The sequence below is a fragment of the Ascaphus truei genome, chromosome 16 (assembly GCF_040206685.1).
Source record: "Ascaphus truei isolate aAscTru1 chromosome 16, aAscTru1.hap1, whole genome shotgun sequence".
In the NCBI taxonomy this organism is placed as follows: domain Eukaryota; kingdom Metazoa; phylum Chordata; class Amphibia; order Anura; family Ascaphidae; genus Ascaphus; species Ascaphus truei.
Genome location: NC_134498.1, coordinates 6,762,778 through 6,778,059, shown reverse-complemented (window position 1 = coordinate 6,778,059; position 15,282 = coordinate 6,762,778). Strand labels below are relative to the sequence as shown.

The following is a 15,282-nucleotide window of genomic DNA, read 5'->3' as shown; positions in this document are numbered from 1 at the left end:
CTCTGCAATGTGCTGCAGGCCCCTCCCAGCAAAGAGATTAATTATTTCAATAAAATACTCTCTTTAATCCAACCTATGTGTAGTGTCTTTTCTATCCGTTGTATCTATTGCTAACAGCTCAGTGATTCTTCCCCAGGACGCTGCACTAGTGTCACGCTGCCAAGCCCGGGTGTGAAGAAGGTTTATACGGTCACATATACACTTCTGCCAAAACACTAGTGAAAACAGTAAGCCCCTCTGAACTCATATCTTTTATTACACAAAACGGTATCTAAAAAGGTAAAAATAACATACATGGGATTCTGCTACAAATATCTCTCTAATTACAAACCAATTAGCAAATCATTCAGATTAGAGTCGAGCGAAAAGAAAAGGGTTAAGTATCTCATGTACAGTATATGCAGTGTAGGCTGTTCTGCAGCATTACATGCAGGGGGCAAAGGTTAGGGGATATAAGTAATGCTGATCTCAGAGCTGACCGGCTGACCTGCTCTACCGGCTGACCGGCTAACCTGCTCTACCGGCTGACCTGCTCTACTGGCTGACCGGCTGACCTGCTCTACTGGCTGACCGGCTTCTCTTCTTTCAGCTAAATGACCTGAATTGTGGCCCCTGTATCTCCCAATTAAACGTTTTATTGGCATATTCTTGTTTGACTCGTTCTATACAGACATTTTCTATATATTCACTGTGGGATTTGATAACATCTGTAAGATCTCTCAGAATATCACATTCTGTACGTTTGTGTTGAAGATTTTTCCATTCTCAATTTACTTAATATTAGTTTTTGGCATCAATTATTTATATCGAGTCCAAAATACCTTTATACAGAATGCTGTTCCCTTTAGCCCACAAATGCTGCTTCATTAAAGCCCATGGGTGGCACTTTATGCATTCTCAAACTTTTAGGCAACATCCCTAATTTCCAAAAGTGGGATTAAATCTGTACATATTTAAATGGTTAATTTTCTTACTCAGACTCCTAAATCCCTCCCCAAATATATCCGTTTCACATAAAAGTGTGTGCGCTTCTCCTTCCGCCTAACTGGCACGTCGTCCTTACGGGCGCCACTCCATGTAACTCCACGCTGCCCTCCAGTGGCAAAAGAAATAAGATACATTTACTATACTCGTCTGGCAGCTGCTCCCGTATAAGGTGGGTAACTCTGTATTAGGGGTCTTGGTAGACTATATTTTATACTTATGTCGGATAGATGAGGAATTAATATTCCTAATGGGTTATTGTGAGAGGCCTTAGATCTTATCCTATATGCACGCAGCCCTCGCCTCTCTGACCTTGAACACATACTTCAATCTGATTTTTTGAGACTTGAAACTGGATTTCTTAAAACAAACTGATTTTAAACACTGACAAGACTGTAACAATGGTATTTGGGTCCAGAGCTAAATTGCTAAAGCTGCCAATGACAGAGCTTCAGATAAAAACCAACTCTAATACCATCCTAGCCCCTGTTACTGGTTTGAAATATCTGGGCATTCAACTCCCATTTAACATTTGGGTTGCACATTGATACCCTGACATCCAAATCCTATGCCAAACTAGGTGTACTTTACAGGAACAAATTCTCCCTAAGGCCCTCATGCAGTAATCGCCTACAGCGATTCAGTAAGCCCAGAGAAGCTTGGGATTAGAGCAAAAATAACCGTTTTTTTTTTGGCCGGAAAATAAATAAATAAATAAAATCGGCAGACGCGCGGTGATAAGCCACTTTTCGGCACTGATCGCCAGTTTTTCAAACACGCTCAATTCTATAAGCCCTGATCAGCTTATTGCGGCTGATCGCCACTTTAAAATTGCTGTTTCTTCTCCAAATTGTCCAGCCACAAAAGTTGGAAAGAAGGTGGGGTGAAGCTGCGATGAAAATAAAATGCATGTGTCCCAGAGCTGATATCCATTAATATCAGCACCAGAGACCCCCGGCATGAATCCGATGCATAAAAAATGCATTTACAGGCAACTTCATTACCGCCAAGGCAATGAAGGGGTTATATACCCGTGCCAGGCTTATTGCGGGTAGCGGGGGTGGGTGAAGGTGGTATTTGGCCCTGGGTGGGTGTTTAGGCCTTGCCAGGGGGTTGTGGGATGACTTAACCTCTTCTTTAACTTAGCGGTTAATACCGCTAAGGTAATGAAGGGGTTAACCCCTCCCACTACCCCCCCCACCCGGTAGGCCTAAACACCCATCCTTGGGGCCAATACCCCGTTCACCCACCCCCGCTACCCACAATAAACAAAAATACACATAACAGCCCCACTGGCCACCTCCTAGGTCCCTAATAAACCATTACAATATTCATAAAACCATTATTTTGTTTACACCCAGGATTATTACATGGGATTAGGGCTATGTTATTCAGTGAGGGGTTGTATGTTTGTATTCGTAGGGACAGGCAAGGCCGGAGCCAGATGGGGTTCTCCTGCCTCTGTCCTCCCTGTCTCCTGACCCTTCCTGTAGCCGGACAAAGAAGAAGAAGCAGGCACACGGTCTTACTCAAAGGAGGTTTAATATGCCATAAAGTCCAACGTTTCGGCAGTCAAGGTGAAGGCTACAAACACAAGAAACAGTCACAATATATACCACCCCCCTGATACTCAGCCCTCCCCGCTCTGCCACATAACCAGGATGTTGACACCCACCTGATGACATCAGAGCTACCATATGGCGCCCCCTAGTGACGTCAGACGTCTAGGTCTAAATCCCTGGCAATACAGCATAGAGCTGTCTTGGAGGACTGCAGCCACAGCCACACCTCTCCCCAGACTGAATACTCCCCCATGATGACGTCAGCGTGACCCGGCAGTCAGGGGAGGTAAGGGGGGGCGGGCGTGTACCAATCAAGACTGTACTCACAGGGCTGGACAAAGATGTATCCGTCGCCATGGGATCAGTGTCAGAGCAGGGAGGTGTGAGACACTCCTATAAATCACCCTGAAAGTGTAAATAAACCACACACCAAAATATTAATAAAGCATATGTGCACAAAACTAATACAGCAATATACTATTAAAACATGTGACTGTATACTGCTGATGACATCAGTATAATCCTGCAAAGTTACAGTGAAATGCCACATAAGAATATGCAGTACATCAGTATTTAGAATATACTAGTGTGTATACCTAGGTCAGAAATGGGTACACACAACCGGGGGGGGGGGAGGGGAAGAGAGGATGGGGAAGGGGGAGGGAGGGAGGGGAAGGGGGAGGGAGGGAGGGGAAGGGAGAGGGAGGGAGGAGAAAAAAAGAATGGAAAAAAAACACACAAAAAGGATAATCTTCCCAATTGTTAAGTGCAGAGTCCATGGATGGTGCAAGATCAAATATGCCTGTAGAAAGACAAAAAATTACCTTCTATTAAGGAAGCATTTTAAATTCTGTTGCTCATTAAGACCCATACCGTTGCTGGTATTTAAAGCATGTATCCAGAATGCTTCACGTCTCAATAAGAAAGTCTCCCTATCTGGAGTGCCTTGTCTAGGTGCTACTGTCTCAATACCCATGATGCGTAAAGAGGCAACATTATGATTGTGTTCCACACAGTGTTGCACAAGAATAGAGGGATCCGCACCTTTTCGAATTACACTTTTATGTTCAATGAACCTTGTTTTTAACATTCTTATGGTCTTACCCACATAAAGAAGACCACATGGACACTTTATTACGTACACTACATATTCAGATCTACATGTGATTCTATTTTTGATTTTTATGATCCTCCCGCTTTGGGGGTGACTGAATTGACTACCGGTAGTCAGACTGTTACAGACCGAGCAGCTCATGCATCAAAAGTTACCCGGTCTGCCACCCTCCAGAAAATGAGGAGTTCTGTAGTTACCCTCATTATCTGTATGTATCAGGCTATCCGCCAGATTTCTCCCTCTTTTGAATACCACCATTGGTGGTACACAGCAACTTTCAGATAATATATCATCATTTTGCAGAATATGCCAGTGTTTAAGAATGGTAGATTTAATAAAACCACCAGCTTGACTGTATATAGTGGTAAATACAAGCCCGTCCTCCTTCTTATTTTTGGTAGCACTTACCTCTTTATCCAGTGCCCGGTTTAACACAGCAGGAGGATATACGCAGGTAGATATCCCCTAGCCAGGAATCTACCACGTAGTTCTCCAATAGCTGGTTTAATATGATCCTTCCTGCTCGTGATTTTGCAGACCTGGACTTTCTGTGAAAAAGGTAATGCATCAATAAGAGAAGGAGGATGATGGCTATCTGCCCTTAAAATTGCATTTCTGTCTGTATCCTTTCTAAAAAGATCAGTATGTAACTCCCCATTAGTCTGTGTAATGAGGACGTCTAAAAATGAGAGTTGCTGTGTACTCCATGTATTAGTGAGGAGGACCGGTGAATGGAGACCATTAAGATACTCAAAAAAAGATAACAGCTGATCCTCCGTACCTGTCCATATGAAAAACATCATCAATATATCTGTAATAGCTTTTAATATGCACCAGAAAGTCTGATTTGTAGATGTACTGCTCTTCGACATGTGTCATGTATATGTTGGCGTAAGCAGGGGCCATATTACTGCCCATTGCTGTCCCCTTAATCTGCAGGAAGAAATCACTCTCAAATCTAAAATAATTTTTATAGAGAATGAAATGTAAAATGAGCATAATGTATTCAATTGGAACAGTATCACTATAATGGCGAATGAGGGTGGCCTTGATTATCTCAAGACCTTCAACATGGGGGATTATTGTATAAAGGCTAGACACATCTAAACTAACCAGAATATGATTAGTCCCATCACCAGGTGAGTTTTTTAATTTGTCAAGGAAATCAAACGTGTCTTTGATGTATGAGTTGGCTGTCTGTGCTATAGGTTGTAGAAATGTGTCTACAATTTTTTCAAGGGGTTGATTTAATGAATTAATAGCAGCTATAATAGGCCGCCCCGGGGGATTGTTTAAATTCTTGTGTATTTTGGGCAAGGTATAGAAAATAGGGCATTTAGGATGCAACATAGTTAGAAACTCAGATTCAGGCTCTGTTATCCACCGGTTATTAACCCCCATTTGGATAATTTCCTTAATTTCTCTCACATAGTTAAAGGTAGGGTCCCTATCCAATTTAATGTAGCAGTTAATGTCACTCAGTTGTCTGATGGTTTCAGCCTTATAATCTGAGTAATTCTGCGCTACTAGGGCACCCCCCTTGTCCGCACGCTTAATAATAATCTCATTATTATTAGTCAACATTTTTAATGCTTCCTTTTCCTGAACAGACATATTGTATGTAGCCCTATGTTTGTTTTTTTTGTACCTTGCAAAGTCCCCCTTAACCAGTCGTATATATGTGCTGACTGATTGATTTTTAAATGGCGGGACAAAAGTGGATTTGAGCTTGCACATTTTGGTACCTTGATAAGAAGCCGAATTATCTGTCCCTTGCTGGTCAGTGGCCAAATTAACTGTCCCTTGTTGTTCATAGGAGGATTACCTGTCCCTGGTTGGATATTGGAATGCACCGATTCTGTAGACCTGTTACAAAAAAATGATTTAAGGTTTAATACACGTTCAAATTTAAATAGGTCAACCTCCAAATCAAAATCATTAAACAATGTAGTAGGTACATATGAGGGCCCCCTAGCTAAGACAGACATTTCACATTGATTAAGAGTGTAATCAGACAGATTAACAACCAAGGTGTCCATACTCATTTCTGCTCCATTGTACGTAGGGGATAGGGTGATCTTCCCCTTCCCCTGGCCCCCGCGTCTAATTTTCCTTTTCCTTTCTCCTTGTCCTTGGATTGGCCTAAAAAAGGGGCCGGACTTTGGCCTCTCTGACGTTCTGTTGAGGAATGGGCTTCAGAGTCACTGGTGTGGACTTCTTGGACTCCCTGGGGTGCTCTCCCTCTTTGGTTTTTGCGTTGTTTGGGGTCTTGCTTCAGCCACGGGTATACTCTTCCATCTTTATAGTCATTAACAACTTTTTTGAATTTCAACTTCTTAAAGTGAATAAGATCACTTTTAATTTTTTTCCAGCTTGGTCTTAAGACTATCCAATGATTGTACAACGTCAGTACCAGGGCTAGACTGTTCAATGAGGATTTCCACTTTGAGTATATCCTTCCTTGTATGGCTAAGTTGTTCCCCCACCTCCTCAATAACCAAAATATTCAAGTCCAAAGAGGCCCTATTAAAGCTGCAGTTCAGTCTTTTTTTTTTTTATTTATTTTTTTACTTCAATAGTTTCATGTGTGCAATCTCTAATTACCTAAAGAACTGTATAGCTGCAGGTCAATTCGTTCTCCATGTATTGATAGGCGAAATTTGGTGACATAATTAGTGAAGGGATCTGTTTTTCTTCTGCTTCTGTCTCTCAGTGGAAGCTCATGAATATTCATGAGCACTCCTGCATTGACATGTGCTAGAGGGAGGGCAGGGCTGACAAAGGGGTGTGCCAGGGCTTGTGACAGGACATGAAGGGGCAGTGCCTTAGCAAATGGCTGTTAAAATAGAATAGAAGAAAATTGGTCTTTCAAAGTTGTTTTTTTAAAAACAGAAAATGCTAAAAGTATTTTTTCTTACTACAGAACTGATTTATTAAAAAAAACACACATGCAGGATATTGACTGAACTGCAGCTTTAAAGCATTGTCCTGCATACAGATCAGAGGCGAAGAATGGATATGGATACCCGATGTGAAGCTGGAAATAAGACCGAGAACAATACCGAAAAGACCGTTTCGAGTGATGAAATAGCCGTAACTGTGTAACTCTTCCAATTACCTGCAACTTCATGCAAAGAAATAGCAATGCTTGTTTTTAACGTGTTAGCGCCAAGGGGGAATTCAACTGCTGAGAGGTTAAGGGAGTTACTCACCCAAACTCAGCGACGCTTCTGTGTCTCTGTGATAACTCCCCCAGGACATGCCTGGAAACCAGAGGTAACTCAATGTATTTTTGATAAATAGAAACTTGACCTCGGAGACTGTGAGACCCCTCTCCTTCCCCCCCTTCCCTTGGCTTCCCAAACCCCACCATAACCAATACACAAATAACCACAAACACGAGGTCTGGCGGCCGCTGCTTTTTAGTAAAACTTCAATTAACCTAATTAGTGCCAACCCCCTGCCAGAGTGCTTGCTCATTGGGTAAAGGCCAAAGGTACCCGATCCAATGGCCCATAACTCCCCCCTAGCCGGGCCCCGCCTGTCTGGCGAGAATGGGCCCAGGAACGCACGTGTAAATGAGCCGCGCCGACTCGCCACTCCCAGCCACTTTTTATTTTATTTCTGTTATTCATTTTCATTGTTTATTTATTCTTTTTTTTTCTTTTAAACACGTACAACCAACATATTTACCAGTATTCACAATAAAGGGCAGGGTGGGCGGGACTCCCATGGCAGGGCGTAGACTGACCCCGCGCCTCTGTCTAATTCTAACCTCCCTGGCCCTTCCCCCGGCTGTGTCACGTCACTGCCAGAGGGGGGGGGGAAGGCCGAGGGGGACGTAGTCCACACTCACAGGTAAGGGAGAGCCTAGTCCCTCTGGTCATAGCGCCCGGTCACCGAGGGCTCAAGGCTACTTTTCTGGGTTATTTTGAAATGAGCTACACTGGGGAATATTTAGGGGTCTCCCCAAACAAAGAGAGAACATTTAGGGGTCTCTCCAGACACAGAGAACCCCACACACTTAGATCTGAGGTTTGTGCCCCTATTAGGCCTGGGCCTATTAGTAAGTTCAAGCTCGCTGAGGTGGGCTGAGCCGCGCTGAGCAGATGCACAAACCCCCTGCATCTGTCATCAGCGCGGCTATAGTTTCCCCCTCCGCATGCGTGCTCATGCGTGCAGAGGCTCAGAAACTTTGCCGAGACAGGCAAGTTTCAAATTTGCCGCTCGGGGAAGCGAAGAAGCGGTCACGTGACCGCTCCCATCCAATGGGAGTGGGGACTAGCCCCGCTTCCCGCTCCGCCTCCTGACACGCCTCCGCTCTGCCTCTGCTCGGCCTCCACCCCGCCCCCAGAGCGCGCTCACTGCCTCGCCTGCAAGGACAGAAAAAAACACCATTTTCAGCAGGCGAGGCAGAGCAGGAGCGCGGCTCAGCGTGGCTGAACCCTCTATGTCCCAGGCCTTACATGGGGGGGGGGGGGGGAGAGAAATACATAGAAACAAAAATAAGGAGGGACAGAGATAAATAAAAGAGATAAGATTAAAGGGGGAGAGACAGACTGACAGGAGAGGGAAAGGAAAGGCAGAGAGTAGGGAGACTTCTCACCCAAGGTGATGAAACAGCTGTGACACATGGACACCTTCTCTGGGAAACCTTCCACTACCCATGTGACATTACACCTCCACCGTAGGGGGTCCTGCGTCTGGGGAGTGTGTGTGTAAAGGATCCTGGGGAGGGACGTATAACGGAGTTCTGGGGAGGGGTATATAATGGGTACTGGGCCTGGTGAGGTGGGTATAACGGGTACTGGGCCTGGGGAGGGGTGTATAACAGGGTACTGGGCCTGGGGAGGGGTATATAACAGGGTACTGGGCCTTGGGAGGGGTGTATAACTGGGTACTGGGCCTGGGGAGGGGTGTATAACAGGGTACTGGGCCTTGGGAGGGGTATATAACAGGGTACTGGGCCTGGGGAGGGGTGTATAACAGGGTATTGGGCCTGGGGAGGGGTGTATAACTGGGTACTTGGCCTGGGGAGGTGGGTATAACGGGTATTTGCCCCGTGGAGGGCGGTATAACGTGGTATTGGGGGGGGGGGGGGTATAGGTGGCACAGGAGCTCTTGCGATACAGAGTATCACTGTCCCTGGTTACAAACACTTCATGTCTCCTGCAGGTCAGGACACGCACGAAGGTGGAGCCCTTCGTGCCACCAGGCGACGAGGCGGGCTACGAGGCGGACGATGAGGCATACGACGAAGCGGATGTCAAGTCTGGCGACGAGGTGGGCCATGGCGAAGGAGAATACGAGAGGTGTGGACGGATCTGCTGCTTCACCTTTTTTAGGCGGAGAAGACCCCGGGAGCAGGTAGCAGAGGAGCCAGGGCGTAGATACAGGGGTTTTCTAGGGGCCCTGAGAAGTTGGTTTGACCGCAGGAGAGGCAGATAAGATCAGGAAGGCTGCGGGAGGGGCAGGTACTAGAGGGAGATAGGGATATTGGGCGTGAGAGGGTGAGAGAGAACAAGGAGCAGGGCCGGAGCACGGGTTTCATGCGCCCGAGGCGAAACTTAAAATTTGTGCCCCAGTTGTATAAAAAATAATAAGATAAATAAAATAATAAAATAAACAGTGGCGTAGCTATCGGGGCTGCAGGGGGTGCGACCGCACCCCAGCACGACGCAAAATAAAAATAAAAAGGCGCCAAAATACTGGATAAAATTTTTTTTAAATAAATTTAAAAAAAAAAAGATAAATAAATTAGAAATAATAAGAGGAAAAAATAATAATGATTATTAATGCGCCCCTAGGAGCTCTGCGCGCTAGGCGACCGCCTAATGGATGGCTGGCCCTGCGAGGTATGCGGGAGGAAAAGGGGTGAATGGGATAGATATGCAGGGGGATGGGGGAGCAGGTGAGTTATACACAGTTGCACAAGGGCCCCATCACCCGCATCTCTATATACCGAGTGTGCCCCTGTGTATAACAACGCTGATCTGTGCTGCTCCATCTGATCTCACTGCGCAGTGATCCAGGGACCATCCGATCGCCATTTAATGGGGTCAGGAAGGAATTTATTTCCCCCATTGCACAGCAGGGGTTATGTTTCGCCTTCCTCTGGATCACAGCAACAAACTGCCCTTTGTGCATGAATTATCAGTGAGATCTTTATACACCCTGCATTGGTCTTCACCCATTCGCTGCCGGAGGGGCCTGCAGTGCATTGCTCTGCGTGTTACTATATCGCTCTGCAATGTGCTGCAGGCCCCTCCCAGCAAAGAGATTAATTATTTAAATAAAATACTCTCTTTAATCAAACCTATGTGTAGTGTCATTTCTATCCGTTGTATCTATTGCTAACAGCTCAGTGATTCTTCCCCAGGACGCTGCACTAGTGTCACGCTGCCAAGCCAGGGTGTGAAGAAGGTTTATAGGGTCACATATACACTTCTGCCAAAACACGAGTGCAAACAGGAAGCCCCTCTGATCTGTGCAAGATCTGTCATATCTTTTATTACACAAAACGGTATCTAAAAAGGTAAAAATAACATACATAGGATTCTGCTACAAATATCTCTCTAATTACAAACCAATTTGCAAATCATTCAGATTAGAGTCAAGCGAAAGAAAGGGTTAAGTATCTCATGTACAGTATATGCAGTGTAGGCTGTTCTGCAGCATTACATGCAGGGGGCAAAGGTTAGGAGATATAAGTAATGCTGATCTCAGAGCTGACCGGCTGACCTGCTCTACTGGCTGACCGGCTGACCTGCTCTACCGGCTGACCTGCTCTACCGGCTGACCGGCTGACCTGCTCTACCGGCTGACCTGCTCTACTGGCTGACCGGCTGACCTGCTCTACTGGCTGACCGGCTTCTCTTCTTTCAGCTAAATGACCTGAATTGTGGCCCCTGTATCTCCCAATTAAACATTTTATTGGCATATTCTTGTTTGACTCGTTCTATACAGACATTTTCTATATATTCACTGTGGGATTTGATAACATCTGTAAGATCTCTCAGAATATCACATTCTGTACGTTTGTGCTGAAGATTTTTCCATTCTCAATTTACTTAATATTCGTTTTTGGCATCAATTATTTATATCGAGTCCAAAATACCTTTATACAGAATGCTGTTCCCTTTAGCCCACAAATGCTGCTTCATTAAAGCCCATGGGTGGCACTTTGTGCATTCTCAAACTTTTAGGCAACATCCCTAATTTCCAAAAGTGGGATAAAATCTGTGCATATTTAAATGGTTAATTTTCTTACTCAGACTCCTAAATCCCTCCCCAAATATATCCGTTTCACATAAAAGTGTGTGCGCTTCTCCTTCCGCCTAACTGGCACGTCGTCCTTACGGGCGCCACTCCTTGCAACTCCACGCTGCCCTCCAGTGGCAAAAGAAATAAGATACATTTACTATACTCGTCTGGCAGCTGCTCCCGTATAAGGTGGGTAACTCTGTATTAGGGGTCTTGGTAGACTATATTTTATACTTATGTCGGATAGATGAGGAATTAATATTCCTAACGGGTTATTGTGAGAGGCCTTAGATCTTATCCTATATGCACGCAGCCCTCGCCTCTCTGACCTTGAACACATACTTCAATCTGATTTTTGAGACTTGAAACTGGATTTCCCAAAACAAACTGATTTTAAACACTGACAAGACTGTAACAATGGTATTTGGGACCAGAGCTAAATTGCTAAAGCTACCAATGACAGAGCTTCAGATAAAAACCAGCTCTAAAACCATCCTAGCCCCTGTTACTTGTTTGAAATATCTGATCATTCAACTCCCATTTAACATTTGGGTTGCACATTGATACCCTGACATCAAAATCCTATGCCAAACTAGGTGTACTTTAAAGGAACAAATCCTCCCTAAGGCCCTCATGCAGTAAGCAGCGATAAGCCACTTATCACCAGCTTATCGCCAAAAAAGCCACACTGATACACACACACACACAGATACAGACACACTGATACACACACCCACCCACTGATACACTGATACACACACACACACACACACTCCCACACACTCCCACACACTCCCACACACTCCCACACACTCCCACACACTCCCACACACTCCCACACACTCCCACACACTCCCACACACTCCCACACACACCCACAACCACACACACACACACACACACACACACACACACACACACACACACACACACACACACACACACACACACACACACACACACACACACTGATACACACACACACACACACACACACACACTGATACACCCACACACACACACCCACTGATACACACACACACACACCCACACACACAGATACACACAGATACACACAGATACACACACACACACACACACACACACACACACACACACACACACACACACACACACACACACACACACACACACACACACACACACACACACACACACAGATACACAAACACACAGAAATACACACAGATACACACACACACACACACACTGATTCACACACACACACACACACACACACACACACACACACACACACTGATACACACACACACACACACACACACACACACACACAGACACACACACACTGACACACACACACACACACACACACACACACACACACACACACACACACACACACACACACATACACACACACACACACACACACACACACACACAGATACACACAGATACGCACGCACACAGATACACACAAACACACACAGATACACAAACACACAGAAATACACACAGAAATACACACAGATACACACACACACACACTGATTCACACACACACACACACACACACACACACACACACACACACACACACACACACACACACACACACACACACACACACACACACACACACACACACACACACACACACACACACTGATACACACACACACTGATACACACACACACACACACACTGAAACACACACACACACACACTGATACACACACACACTGATACACACACACTGATACACACACACACAGAGATACACCCCGCCTCCCCCTGCACCGCCTGCGACCTCGCAGCAACCACTGCCCGCCCCCGAGCGCATCTCCCACACCAAGGGGACGGGGGGAAGTGAGCGCCGGGGGGCAAAGCTGTGAGCGACGGGGGACAAAGCTGTGAGCGCCGGGGGGGCAAAGGTGGGAGCGCCGGGGGGACAAAGCTGTGAGCGCCGGGGGTGGCAAAGGTGGGAGCGCCGGGGGGCAAAGGTGGGAGTGCCGATGGGGCAAAGGTGGGAGCGCCGGGGGGCAAAGGTGGGAGCGCCGGGGGGCAAAGGTGGGAGCGCCGGGGGGGCAAAGGTGGGAGCGCCGATGGGGCAATGGTGGGAGCGCCGGGGGGGCAATGGTGGGAGCGCCGGGGGGCAAAGGTACAAGGTGGTACAAAGGTAGGCGCACCCCCGCTACCACCTCCTATTACCCCCCCTGGCTGGGACCCGGGACAGAAAGGGGACACTCACCGCGAACAGAGGAGCCGGGAGCGGGAAGACACGTGTGCTCTGCACAAAGCGGAAGTCCCGCCCCCGGCTTCCTCTGACCTGCCTGCAACCAATCCCCTGCGGGCCGGCCGGCATTCTAAGTCCCGCCCCCGGCATCATCATTCATCCAATCCCATGCGGGCCGGCCGGCATTCTAAGTCCCGCCCCCGGCATTCTCCTTCATTCAGTCTCCCCGGCAGCATTCACACACACACATAGAAAATACTTACCGGCCGCCGCATTCTCCTCACCGCCGCTGCCCCGCAATACCGGGACCAGGGACAAAAACCGGGACATAACCGGGACGGAGCAGAAAAAAACGGGACTGTCCCGGCAAAACCGGGACGAATGGTCACCCTACTTACAGACTATTCACTTGAGTGGACCATAAAGTGTCTTATAGAGGGAACTCTAAGGTGTCTTAAGATGCATTAAGATATATTATGTATGTAAATATTTATTTATATAGCGCTTTATAAGAGAGGCAATACAGTACAGAGAATTATAGTACAATAAGTGCAACAAACAAAATCAGACAATAGGAAAGGAAATCCCTGGCCTGCAGAGCTTACAGTCTTAATGCTAGATCCATGGAACTCTGTTGTGTTTACGCTAATAACGGTACATTCCTGAAATTGGTACCTGACCCTGTGTGGTAGGCAGAGACACAGGGGCAGTGCCTGCCAATATCATAAAGAGCAGTGCACTTCCTATTTAGTAGAAGTGTGTGTCAGAGTTAAGAGTTCAGTCCAGAGTTAGAGTCTGCTGAGTCTGTCACCTGGCTGGCCCAGGGTGACAGAGAGAGCCTATATCAATTGGCCGTTGGAGAAGGGGAGCCATCAGCCTCTGAGTAGAGCTGATGCAACCTTAGTTAGGGAGGTGGACCAATTCCTCTCACCCTGTTTAGGGGGCGAGGGAAGAGCTAGCCCCACCCTGGGTGCCCTTGACCTGGGGTGGTGGCAGGGACACAGAGACCATCCTGAGGGAGAGCAGTCCTGTGTGGAGGAAGACACCCTGTACCTGATTGACAGTCTTGTTGCTGCTATTCTGCTGCTGTGAATAAAGATGAAAGGGTAGGGGAGGGTTAATTCCCTCTTGTGATGCTAACCAGGAGTAGGCAATGTTTGATCATGATATAAAAATATAAACATCTTCATAGCATAGGACAGTTCATAAGACTCAGGATTCCAGATAGTCCAATGTTAAACACACTCCCATAGATTATGCCACTAGCCATATAGGTAAGTCTTATGTGGTGGTCTAGGTAACCGTGTGTGGGACTGATCACATAAATGAAGTAAATGGATTACTCACTGCTGACCTTGAGGATATCCTGGTCCTGTCCTGCGTGCTCCTACCAAGGAACAATTGAAGAGAGTACAGGGAAAACGGCGGTGCATCTGCTGCTGCTGCTGAAGATTGGACACCACAAACTGCAAACCACAAAATATCCTAGGTGCAAAAATTTATTTTAGGGCATAGTAACAGCCAAAAAGAACACTCTGACGTGTTTCCCGTGGTATCCCACGCTTTATCAAAGAGTAAAATCACTTACAACGATCACATACTTAAATACCCACAATTCCCTCTCCTCTCCTATGACGCTGTGTAATTTGGGCCAATCGGAAGCGTGGGAGGCGTCACTCCCCTCTAGCTGGTGTAAGGCACATTAGCCTGAAGCAAACCCAGCTGTGCTTGACAGTGCAATTGCATGGGAGGTGAATGTATCCTCCCCTTGATGACGCGACGGCCCTTCTGGCCAATCATAGGCCTTAAAAAACGGGACGTCCTAAATGTAAACAAAGACTGACTGACAGCTTTATCCAAGAAAAGGAAATGGTGGGTATACTCCTAAGAACAAATAACATTAGAATCATCGCTCAAGACACATTAAATCAGTATGTCTAGCACTGTTCAACACTGCAATATATAAAGGAACAATGATCCATATAATGAAGTAAGACAATTAAAAAAACACTATTAACACTATAGTGGAGTAGTACAGTACATAAAAACACACAAATTGCTGTGTATTACCCTCACAGTACACACAGAAAATATATACAGTTAGAACCTAAGTTAGGAATAATTGCCACATATGCAT

General features: G+C 46.3%; 1 long non-coding RNA gene across 2 annotated transcripts; it reads right to left on the bottom strand.

Moving 5' to 3' along the window:
• Positions 1 to 2,266: 2,266 nt before the first annotated feature.
• Positions 2,267 to 15,040, bottom strand: LOC142467657 (uncharacterized). 2 transcript variants are annotated; one of them, XR_012788453.1, is made up of 4 exons: positions 14,493 to 15,040; positions 5,406 to 5,526; positions 4,069 to 4,208; positions 2,267 to 2,951 (listed from the first exon to the last, which is right to left on the bottom strand). It is a non-coding gene; the product is annotated as an uncharacterized LOC142467657 (long non-coding RNA). The 2 variants fall into 2 exon arrangements; XR_012788452.1 differs by having other exon boundaries at positions 2,267 to 4,208.
• Between the last annotated feature and the right edge of the window lie 242 nt (positions 15,041 to 15,282).